This window comes from Homarus americanus, unplaced genomic scaffold (genome assembly GCF_018991925.1).
Source record: "Homarus americanus isolate GMGI-L3 unplaced genomic scaffold, GMGI_Hamer_2.0 scaffold43308, whole genome shotgun sequence".
Lineage (NCBI taxonomy): Eukaryota > Metazoa > Arthropoda > Malacostraca > Decapoda > Nephropidae > Homarus > Homarus americanus.
In genome coordinates this window covers 84,660-95,165 of record NW_024723555.1, presented here as the reverse complement: position 1 = coordinate 95,165, position 10,506 = coordinate 84,660, and positions in this window count along the sequence as shown.

The window sequence follows — 10,506 nt, the reverse complement described above, 5'->3', positions numbered from 1 at the left end:
ACATTAAACACTAGTCTCTCTCTCTCGTGGTGGTGCCCATCAGTAGAACCTAGATCTCTCCTCCCATGTTTCTGATTGGCTGTGATATAACTATAAGACGAACCAATTAAAAAACAGACTCTTAATTTTATCTCACTGGAGGTATTTAGTAAACATATACCACTTGGAACAATCATACTATTATCGTAACAATTATACGATATATAACGATTATAAAACAAATCTAAAACCAAACTTAGTAGATTGGTTTAGCATAACAGATCCATAGTACTTTTGGGGGGGAGGGGAGGTTTATATCAGCTGAGACCTTCAAATCTTTGCTTATATTTTGGGTGGTCGGTTATACTACATTCCTGCAGCGTTAAACAAAGAAAACATGGTTGGGGGGGGTTGGGGGTGGGGTGGAGTGGGAGTGGGGTGGGGTGGGGTGGGGGTGGGGGGACTATTATCTTTTTTTTTGGTTCAATGTCTGTGGTTGATAAATATTCATATAATATTGGCTCTTGTTTACACTTCCACCCGAGTCAATGGAAAGGATAACGTTTAATTGAACCCTGAGGAGAGCAAATGGGTTCATATCAAAGGGTTCAGAGTTAGTGTGTGTGTGTGTGTGTGTGTGTGTGTGTGTGTGTGTGTAAAATTCAGGCGAAACATCAAGTGAAATAACCTTGGGAATCGAATCTTCAGGTTTAACCTTGGGAATCGAATCTTCAGGTTTATAAGTCTGTGTGGTTCTGTATACGTTAATTAACCATACTCTCTCTCTCTTTCCTTCGTTACCTCCATTCTCTCTTTCCTCCCTCACTTATCTTCATCCCTCTTCCTCTCCCCAACCTTTCTTCCTCACTTCTGCTCATCCTTCCTTCTCCTCCCCATCTTTTCTCTCTCACTTCTCCTCATCCTTCCTTCTCCTCCCCTTCCCTCTCTTCTCTTTCTCACCCTCTATCCCTCACTCTTCCTCCTCCTTCCTTCCCTCCTCTATTCCTCCTCCACCCCTCTCTCCTTCTTTAATCCTTCTTCTCCTCCCCCTCCCCTCTCTCTTTCTCCTCACCCTCCTTCCCCATTTCCCTCTCCTCCTCCCTCTCTCTCTCCTTTATTCCACCTTCCCTCTTTTCCTCCTATATTCCACCTTTTCCCCCCCCTCCCTCTCTCCCTCCCACTCCCTCCCACTCCCTCCCTCTCACTCTCTCCCTCCCACTAGAGCTGGCGGCGGCATTTCCGTTTGTTTTATCAATTATGAGGGAGACTGGATATAATACCATTCATTCATCCCGTCTCCCAGCCCGTGTTTACCCGAAGCAAGGGTTGACATGACGCCCACCCAGCCGGAAACACTGCCTAGGGGGAGCCTGAGTGGGGTGAGAGGGATGAGAGAGAGGGTAGGGGGGTGAGTAAGGGTGGTAGGGGTGAGAGTAAGGAAGATAGAGGTGAAAGGGAATGGAAACGGGTGATAGAAGGATAGGAAATGGTGAGAGGGAAGTGGAGATGAGTGAGAGGGAAGTGGAAATGAGGGAGAGGGATGAGATGAATGGGAAAGAGGTTAGAGAGGTAGGAGGGAGTGGAAGAAGAGTGACAATGTGGGAAATTGATGCGGGAGTGAGAAAAAAGGGGGCACTGTAAAGGAGGGAGGTGTAGATGGGGAAAGTGAGTGGTAGGTGGGATGAGTGGGGGAGGGAGTGAGAAGAAGAGGGAGTAGGAGGAGGGATAAGAGATGTGAGAAGGGAAATAACGGGTGTAAGAGGGAAAGAGGAGATGAGAGGGGTAGAAAGTGAGAGAGGGTAGAGGGTAAAGGATGAAGAGGGAACAGTGGGTGAGAGAAGGAAGGAAGAGAGGAATACAATGGCAAGAAAACATATAAAAGAAAGTAAAATATGTAATAAAGATGATGAACAGTGGGGAATAAAGATCAGGATAAACAGTTAAAGAAGGTTGACCGAAATTATCCCAGTCAGTGAACAGATCTAAATCCATTGAAGTACCACTCTCTCTCTCTCTCCTCTCTCTCTCTCTCTCTCTCCTCATCACCCGGAGTCTATATATCTCTTAACTAAAATCAAATATCATGAATTAAATAACAGCGTCGTGTCGTACTGGGAAAAAAAATCTACCTCACTTCCTCCCCTCCTCCCTTCCACCTTCCTTTCCTTCCTTCCTTCCTTTACCACCTCCTCTATCCCAACCCCCTCTCTACCTTCCTACCTCTTCTGCCTTCCCATCTCTCCTTCCCTCCTTTTCCTCTCTTCTTTGCTCTCCACCTCTCTTTGTACCATCTTCCCTTTCCTCCTTCCCTCCCTCCCTACCTACCTTCCTTCTTTAGCTGTCGTATTAGAAAAAAATGGGAATAAACAAAGAAGAAGAAGTAAATATGGATAATAATTGTTAGTGTAAAAAGTTGTGTTATAATTTTTTAATGTTGGTGTTATTTTTTTTTATTTACTGTTTGTATTAATGTAGAGATTAATTATAATATTAACATACATAGTTACTGTAATTACTGATGATATACAGTGTTAATGTAATGATATAGGTCAAGGGTGTTATTTGGATTATAATATCGAGTGTAATTTGTAATGTTTGTTATATAAGAATGTTTTTACAAATGAAATATTAAACTTGAGGTTGTAAGTGAAGTTGTAGTGATGTAGTGTTGATGTAGTGATGATGTAGTGATGATCAATAGAAAACGAACTTAGAGAGTCTTACTTAACTATAATGATAAGTAGATGATGATGTACTTAAGGTTGGGGGTGTAAGGTGAAGGGAGGGGGAGGGGGAGGGAGGGAAGTAAGGGGATGTAGTGAGGGATGTTACTAAGGGGAAGAGAGGGAGAGAAAGCGATAAGGAGGGAGAAAGAAGGGAGAGAGGGGTTAAGTAGGGGGGAAGAAGGGAGTGAGGGAGGGAGAAAGGAGGGAGAGAAGTAGAGGGATTGTTCCAATTTCGCGCATAAGATCCCTAAAATGTAAGTTATTTCCTTCAACATCCCAAATTTTTGCATTTTTGTCATAACCACTTGGTTCATCCATCTTACACTCCCTCCCCTCCCTCTCTCCCTTCTTCCCTCCCTCCCCCACGCCCCCCTCTCCCCCACTCCCTGTTCATTTATCAATTACCCCCAACTCCCTGTGCTAGACTCATGGAGCATTACTAACTTAGGTGAGAGGAGGTACATTAGGGTGAATTTTCCATCTCGGTGGTATGGGAGGGACGTCTCTCTGGGGGTATGGTGGTATAGCACTTTCTTGGCTTGATGGTGTATAGTGTAAGGTCTCCCTCCGTACATTTTCTACACGGCCTTTTTCTTGTTCTGTGTGTCATAGGCCTGCATTTGGGGGGTTCCGGGCGTGTGTTTGGTTTTTTCGTCTGTCTGTCTTCCCTTTTTCTTTATCTCTCTCTTTCTCCTTTTCTTTTTATCTCTTTTTTTCTTTCATTTTCTGTTCTTCTTTCTCTTTCATTCTCTCTCTATCTTTCTGTCGTTCTCTTTTTATCTCTCTTCTCCCTCTCTTCCTCCTCCCTCTCTTCTTTCTCCCCTTCTCCCCCCTTCTTCTTTTCCCCCCCTCCCCTTCTTCTCCCTCCTCCTCCCCTCTCTTCTTTCTCCCTCTCTTCCTCCTCCCCCTCTCTTCTTCCTCCTGATTTCCTCCTCTGTTCGCATGTCATTCATCATTTCCTTCCTCATTTCTTCCTTCTCTCTCCTTTAATCCTCCTTCCCTGTGTTTTCCCCCTTCCTTCTACCCCTCCATCACGTCCAAACTCCAGTAGCGTTGAGACAGGAATGACAAGCATATAAATGGACAGAGAGAGAGAGAGAGAGAGAGAGAGACAACAGACAGACAGACAGACAGACAGACACAGACAGACAGACAGACAGACAGAGATTAAATAGATACTCCAAATACACGAGCTTCTGACACTACCTCTACCACTACACTAATCTACCACTACCACTACCACTACCACTACCACTACAACAAACTACCACAATAATTCCCGTATCAAATTTATTCACAAGTTGGTCTTCCATATGCATGAGACTCCTCCCCCTCTGTTTCTTTCCCAGGACGATCTGTTCAAGCTTCGTTAAACATATATATATATATATTCCACATATTTGACTTACTATTGATATTATTCTTATATATTTTTGGGTTTTTTTCCAGGTTGATCAGTTGATTTTGTTTGTTTACCTGCTAGTCTCTCTCTCTCTCTCTCTCTCTCTCAAAATACCCTTAATATTAACAGTTTATATACATATTACTATATAAATTCACCGAGTTCTATAAAAGTTGTTGGTTATAGTTGTTGTTGTTGTGACGAGGACTTAGTTGTTTTATAAAGATGTGAGTTGTGACGGATCCTCCCACCTGCCGGAATATAGGTAATTGTTGACATTAATCAGGACGTCTGAGTCATGCTTACGAGAGCGGCGAAGGTGAAGAGTGATAGGCGGAGAGACAGAACTATAGACAAACAAACAGACAGAAGGATAGATAGATATGTTATAGAGACAGACAGACAGACAGACACACCACAAAATATACACATCTATACAAACCGCATCATATACATCCCATCATACACACCATAGCCCCAAAATCACAGACACAAACCATACACAATATTTTTTTTTATTTACAAACCATCCCTTCTCCTTTGTTTACATGCACACAATACAAACCTGACATATCCCGAATTAAATCAAGGTCGTGTATTTTGTGTTGGTTGGTTCGCTTGTTTGTCGTGGCGTGACAACACACTACACGGGTCCACCAGCTTTCCAATTATCAACATCGATCGGTTGTGTTGTGTGGTCAATGTTGGCACTGAAAGAAAATAACATCGGCACATTGACCACGATAGGGATAAGTGGGGGTAGGGTGGGGGAGGTCAGGGTCAGAGGTCAGGGTCATATATAGAAGGGAGGGAGGGAAGGAGGAGGTCTTCTGTGTTTACATCAAGAAAGTTATAGAGTGTAATAAAAATGTGTTTGAAAGTTAATGTATCGTACTAATGTTGACAAGTAATTAGTTCTCAGTTATCACAGCAGAAAATATTGGAACATTTTGTATTATATCACCAATGTATAAGTTTATTTCAATAGAGTCTTGATATTTTATGATTTATGTCCGTAGACTTGTTGTAGTCCTCCTCTGAGTCACTTACCCTTTGTAGAATGACTCTCCCTATAGAGTTAGTCTTAAAGTGTAATGTATTGACCAATAAACTGTGTGTGTGTTAAAGTAATTCAAGTAACCTGAGGTGGATATATCTGATATAGTTATCTCTCTCCCTCCTTCTCTCTCTCTCTCTCTCTCTCTCTCTCACCTTTGCGTCGTGAGCGTGTGTAAATACGCAATAGAGTCTTAAGTTGTAAGCCCATCAGGTAGTGAGATTAATCAAGAAAGTTCTCACGCACTGCCTCTTATCTCTCTCTCTCTCTCTCTTCTTTTCTTTCTCCTCCTCCCTCTTCCTCTTTCTTATCCTTGTGTACGTCCCTCCCTCTTCCCTCCTCCCTCCTTCCTTCTAGGCTCCTCCCTCCTTCCTTCTAGGCCTCCTCCCTTCCTTCCTTTTAAGCCTCCTCCCTTCCTCCTTTCTCTCTCCTCCTCCTCCCTCCTCCTCCTCTCCTCCTCCCCTCCTCCTCCTCCTCCTCCTCCTCCTCCTCCCCTCCCTCCTCCTCCCTCCTCCCTCCTCCCCTCCTCCTCCTCCCTCCCCCTCCTCCTCCTCCCTCCTCCTTCTCCTTCTCTCACCTATATATCTAATCCAATTAATCGAAAATTAATCATTATAAGTGTTGATGGGAGGAGGAGGTGGAAAGGGAGATGGAAAAAGAGGTGGAGATGGATGAGGTGGTGGAGAGAGGAGGAGGAGGTGTGAGGAGGAGGTGTGAGGAGGAGGAGGAGGAGGAGGAGGTGAGTGGTGAGGAGGAGGAGGTGAGGAGGAGGAGGAGGTGGTGGAGGAGGTGAGTGAAGGAGGAGGTGGTGGGGTGAAGGGGAGGAGGTGGAGGTGAGTGGAGGAGGAGGTGAAGGAGGAGGAGGAGGGTGGTGGTGAAGGAGGAGGGTGGTGAGGAGGGAGGTAGTGTGAAGGAGGAGGAGGTGGTGAAGGAGGAGGAGGTGGTGAAGGAGGAGGAGGTGGTGGTGAAGGAGGGAGGAGGTAGTGAAGGAGGAGGAGGTGGTGAGTGAGAGAGGAGGAGGTGGTGGGGTGAAGGAGGAGGAGGTGGTGTGGTGGAGGAGGAGGTGGTGAAGGAGGAGGAGGTGGTGAAGGAGGAGGAGAGGTGGTGAGTGAAGGAGGAGGAGGTGTGAAGGAGGGAGGAGGTGGTGAGGAGGAGGGTGGTGAAGGAGGAGGAGGAGGTGGTGAAGGAGGAGGGAGGTGTGGTGGGGAGGAGGAGGTAGTGAAGGAGGGAGGGTAGGTGAGGAGGAGGTGGTGAGGAGGAGGTGTGGTGAGGAGGAGGAGGTGGTGAAGGAGGGGTGAGAGGGTGGTGGTGGGAGGAGGGGGGAGAGGGAGGTGAGGGGTGAAGGAGAGGAGGGAGGAGGTGGTGAAGGAGGAGGAGGAGGTATGAAGGAGGAGGAGGGTGGTGAGGAGGAGGAGGAGGTAGTGAAGGAGGAGGAGGTGGTGGTGAAGGAGGAGGTGAGTGAAGGAGGGAGGAGGTGGTGGTGAAGGAGGAGGTGGTGAGAGGAGGAGGGAGGTGGTGGGGGAGGAGGAGGTGGTGAAGGAGGAGGTGTAGGAGCATCACAAGAATATATACACGAGGAGCAGGAGGAAGAGGGTAAGAGACTTACTCGAAGAGGAGGAGAGAGGGGAGGAGGAGGTGGAGGAGGAGGAAAGGAGGAGAGGAGGTGGGGGGTCCAGGCTGCCAGGTGTGACAATGACCAAGGCTCTCTTACGGTGGAGGGGCGGGGAGGTGGATGACAAAGCAATTATTACTGTTGCTGTTACCATTTTTACTGTTGTATCTGTTTAAATGAGTATACTGTTATAAGCTGGGATACATCTGTTACTACTGTTGCGTCATCATCATTATTCATCATTCCAATTATTTTTATTTATTTATTTATTTATTATTATTATTATTATTATTATTATTATTATTATTATTATTATTATTATTATTATTATTATTATTATATTAATATTAATATTATTATTAATATTATTATTATTATTATTATTATTATTATTATTATTATTATTATTATTATTATTATTATTATTATTATTATTATTATTATTATTATTATTATTATTATTATTATTATTATTATTATTATTTTATTTATTTTTATTTATTTATTTATTTACTTATTATTATTTTCTTTCTTATATTAACAAAGCGTGATAATGTCCAGGTAAAGTATTACCAATCAAAAACAACCTCTATCATCCCACTAAATAAAGGCCATAATCCTCTTTACCCCACCACCCTTTCTCTCCCAAGACCAGGTGTGACATTCTTACCTGTAAACATTGGTATTTTGTTAATTAATATCAGATAAAAAATAATATATATCCTCCAAGACTTACAAGGAGCTGTGAGGGATTTTATTTTTGTGTTTTGTGATTTTATTGAAACAAATGTCAGGTGAATTTCCAAAGATGTGTTTTAGGAAAGGTCGTTTTAAAGGTTTCTGTGAGAGATATTATTTGAGTGCGAAAGGAACTTGTGTTTTATTGTTGAATGATTTATTTATTTATGAATTATTATATAAAAAATTTTACGTTAAGAATTTATTTTTTACTTTATGTTTATATAATTGACTTAATTAAATAGTTCATTATTCTCTGTAAATAAAAAAAATCACTAAGAAATGTGATTTTTTTTAACAATAACAAATAAATCTTTAACGTTTATCTTTATTACGATTAAATTAGTCACGGAAATAAAAAATAAATCATTCATATTATAATTTTTTTTTAAAGAATTGACAAACAAAATATATACATCAGTCGCCCAGATTTTGTGCCACGTTGTTTTGTCAGATGATTACCACCATTATCTACCACACCAGCGGCAACAACTATTACCACCCTCGTGTAGGATTGAGGTAGGGGGGGGGTAAGTAGTAGGAGGGAGGGGGGGGAGGGAGGGGGAGTAAAAATCAGGGAAAAATACCCCAGGGCAAATATTATTATAGGAAGAGGCAGCACCAGCGGACGTGGGTGGGGGGAAAACAGGTTGGGTGGCCATTTGGTTGATATCAAAATCTAGGGTAGCAAGTCTTAACGATACCCTCCTCAACCACAATCACTCCACCACTCCACCACTACTCCACTTGGGTCTGTTGAATGAGCGATATCTATCAATATTTACATGTGTGAATCTTCCTCAGTGAAGGTATTAGTCTTGGTTAAGGCGGAGATCTCGAGTTTTGTTTGGCTAATCGGGGTTCGAGGGACGGGCCTGATCCTTTATGTAAACTGTTTAAAATTGCAAATTTGACCCGCGTTTATGTGTTTGGAATCCATTAGTTTTGGAAAATGTTGTGTGGGCTTGGGTTAAGAGGAGGCGGTGGTGGGCACATCTGTCGCGGCCGTCCCCACTCCCTCCTCCTCTTCCTCCTCCCACCTCCTCTTCCTCCTCCTCCCCCTCCTCCTCCCTCCTCCTCCTTCTTCACCAGACGCCCAATTTAATCCGCGATGAAAAATAGATGTTAATTCACCTTCTCCTCCGCCCTCCTTCCCCTCTTCCACCCTCTTCCACCCTCCTCCTACTCTTCCTCCTCCTCCTCCTCCTACTTGAAGGGGGGATGGTGAGGGGGAGGCCAGATCTAGGATACTTATTCCTCAGATGGCTGGGAGGACAAAATTTTCCGCTGGGGAGAAACTCTTTAGAATATAGGGGGGAGGGGAGAATGGGGGGTGAGGGGGAGGGGAGAATGGGGGGTGAGGGGGAGGGGAGAATGGAGGGTGAGGGGGAGGAGGCAGTGATAGACAGACAGACAGACAGACAGATAAATCGTGAAAGGAACAATAACGGAAAAGGAAATAGAGAAAGAGACAGAGAAAACAATAAAGAAAATTTTGGAAAAAATACGAGAGAGAGAGAGAGAGAGAGAGAGAGAGAGAGAGAGAGAGAGAGAGAGAGATAATAATAATAATAATGACTCCATCAGCACTAGTTATTTACAGTAAAAAGCCGCCATCTTATAGAGTGTTACCAACTTGGCCATTGTTATCCCCCCAAATTATCTTCAATAACACCACATAATAACTATCTTTCCCTCTGATAAATACACAGTACGGACATAAAACTGTGAATTTTCCCACCACTATCAAGGACCTACAGTGTTATTCTCAGACCACAATAATTACGTGAATAAACTTTTATTATACAAAGTGTCTCAAAATAATGTATGCACAGTGCCTCACGGGTTACGGTAGAGATCGCGTGAATCACTATGGTAATTTGTATGGCTGTGTGTATACATTTTTTTGAGACACTTTGTATATTTTGTTTGTGTGATGGAAGTCGAGTGTTTAGGTAAAATAAATTTGAGAGATTAGAAGATTTTCACCAATGTCGTTTTTTAGTGTTTTTGAAGTTGTGTAGAGAGTTGTCTTTGGTGGCCCTGAAGCAAAGGACTCATTAAATATATTCCCTCACAAGACCAAATAATTTAACAACTTACTCGATAATTACCATAATAACAAAATATAAATTTGACACACTAATTCTTAAACTTTCATTCAGTAATAATTCAATTTACATTATATAATTGAGACGATAAATTAAGAAAAAAAAAGTTGTTTCTGAATTATTATACAAGATACAGGTACTCTAATTTTCACAACATGATCATGAGTTATAATTCTGAAGATGATTAATGTTGTTCTGGGTCCTTGGAGCTATTAAGTGTGTATGAGCGAGCTGTGAAATATTTTAATTATGATAAATGAAACAATGGAGTGTTCTTTCTTTAACCTAACCTAACCTTACCTTACCTAACCTAACCTAACCTAACCTAACCTAACCTAACCTAACCTTACCTTACCTTACCTTACCTTACCTTACCTTACCTTACCTTACCTTACCTTACCTTACCTTACCTTACCCAACCCAACCTAACCTAACCTAACCTAACCTAACCTAACCTAACCTAACCTAACCTAACCTAACCTAACCCCCAATTTTACCTTTACCCACCTTACCTTTACCTTACCTTTTACCTTTTTTATTTTTTTTCACCCATTTACCTACTTCTAACCTAATTCAACCCTAATCCTATTTAATTCTTTTCCTTTATCTTTACTTTACCTTACTTTATTTACTTACCTTTACTATCTTTTACCTTACCATTTTATTTACTTTTATTTTTTATTTTACTTCCACCACCTACTACTCTTACCTTATTTCTTTCACTCTCTACCACCTCTTCACCCCCTCCTCCCCTTTCCTAAGAATAATATTACTCTCAAACTATAAATGGACTAAGAGAGAATGACTCATATCAATGCAGGGCGGTCGGGGGGGGGGTGGGGGTGGTGGGGGGGTGGCAGTAGGTACAGAGGTTAGAAATA